General features: G+C 30.6%; 1 long non-coding RNA gene across 2 annotated transcripts in view; it reads left to right on the forward strand.

Moving 5' to 3' along the window:
* The window catches only part of LOC136086773 (uncharacterized), a 2,710-nt gene extending 1,006 nt beyond the window's left edge, over positions 1-1,704 (forward strand). Inside the window, exons 1-5 of one of the 2 annotated variants that reach the window (XR_010641578.1) lie at positions 1-385; positions 499-592; positions 764-884; positions 1,019-1,173; positions 1,304-1,704. The exon at positions 1-385 is cut by the window's left edge and continues 1,006 nt beyond it. This is a non-coding gene — a long non-coding RNA (uncharacterized LOC136086773). Of the gene's footprint in view, positions 386-406; positions 593-763; positions 885-1,018; positions 1,174-1,303 lie in introns of those variants that run through there. The other variant, XR_010641577.1, reaches the window with a different exon arrangement.
* Positions 1,705-1,929: the final 225 nt, after the last annotated feature.

The following is a 1,929-nucleotide window of genomic DNA, read 5'->3' on the forward strand; positions in this document are numbered from 1 at the left end:
TATCAAGAGAACTTCCTAATACTGCTGTTAAGAAAGGTATAAGTCATAGGCAGCATGCTTCAATGGTTTACAGTAAAATTGCTAAAGCGGGTGAAAGTATAGGGTGGAAGTATAGGGGAATTTAAATGTTCAACATCTACAGTATACAAACAATTAAATTTGATACCACCAGATCAACACTGGAAGCAAAAATGAAGATGTATCTTTACTGGTAAATAAAGTCTTTCGGCGACCAGTTCTATTTATTGCATGCCGACATCATGTCAATAAGCTACACATAACACATTTCTGGAAAAATTATCAAAGTAGTATTACTTCTGCACCTGATAATCTGCTGTTTAAAACTTTAAAATTAATTTGAAATGATCTTGATGCAGACAACAAGGTAGGATTTTACATAACTAACTACCATTTTGTAAAATATCATTTTTTCCTAATATTTTCTCTTTTTCCAATTTTAATTTTTTTTTTATATTTTGAAAAAATGGTTTTGAGAAGATTCTCTTTAATAGAGGAAACATGGCTTGGTCATTAAAAGCATGAAAGTTTAAAGTTCTGTAGAATTATATTCACTAGTGGGTCTCTAAAAAAGGTAGCCCAATAACTTGAAATCTGAATTTGTAGTTATCTATGTAGTATGTACTATTATGTAGTAATTTATTATAGATTTTTCTTTTTTCGTTCTATTATTCTTTATTCCACAAAAATATTAATAGGTTTATTGCATTATACCTAAATACTTTCAATTTTATTTTATTTTTAGGATGGGGCCAAAAGGAAGGACTACATTTAGCTGGCAGAGCCTACACTTATGGTGATTTCTGAGGACAGATACAAATTTCGTACTCCCAGAACAGTCCAACATGCCCACTTTATGGAAAAAGGTAGGGAATGTAGATTTATGATAAGAAAAAGTGTAGTAAAATTGTAATTTCTTAGCAAAAATAAGAAGTTAGTTGTACATTATCAAATATTAGGTTTTTTAAAAAAATAAAAAAAACAGATTATTTTTTTATAGGCATCTACTACCAAAAAATACCAGCTTGTGATGGATGCTATACCTAGTCTGGCAAAACAACTTAAGCATGAAATTACTGACGTGGCAACTTTTGTCTTTACTATACTACCTGATTACTCAAAGCTGAACTATCCGCTGTGGATCGTGTTAGGAAGGTACCAACTTAAATTTTATATGAAGGATATTTAAGGTTTCTAGTTTGAATGAAAAGTTTTGATAATTATTAAAAGCATCTAAAATATAATTTTTTTTAAAGAAAAGTTAACAATTTTTTGTTTCATCTAGGATATGAGAGCTCCTAAGGAGTATAATCTGATTGGGGCAGAATCATTTTTTGAATCTATCATACGGCGCACATAGTTTCTAGACCCTTACCTAATTGCACTAGCCCTAGCTGATGAAAAATGTGAAGGAAGAGGTGATTGCTCAAAAACTAAACAGCTATGAACTTCATAGCATGAATGAATATCCGTTAGCCCGCATAAGAGCTAAAATAGAGGTCCTCAATTCTTCAGACTTCAGTAGACCGAAGTCTCCAGCTTAGTTCAATTGGTCATAGAAAATTCGTGGCTTTTGTTTCTTATGATAGGCCAAAATTAAAGTACCTCAGAAGTAAACAATTACGTAAAATTAAATAAAGAGTTTTGTTTGATTCAAAATATTATAAAGTTATATAGTGATGAAAACCATTGGATTGTTTACAAATTTTTTTTAACTATCCAGCTAGTTCTTTGGAAAACTTTGATATTGTGAATGCATCTAACTTTTCTAATTATTATAAAACTGCCACAGAGGATGAAATTCAAAGGAAATATGTGATGTTACCATACCGGACTAAATTTATTCTCATTCCTCTGTTTTAGTTGCATAATCGTATAATGAGTGTTAACTGTAAATAATATCCTTAGCGA

The sequence above is a fragment of the Hydra vulgaris genome, chromosome 11 (genome assembly GCF_038396675.1).
Source record: "Hydra vulgaris chromosome 11, alternate assembly HydraT2T_AEP".
Classification (NCBI taxonomy): Eukaryota; Metazoa; Cnidaria; class Hydrozoa; order Anthoathecata; family Hydridae; genus Hydra; species Hydra vulgaris.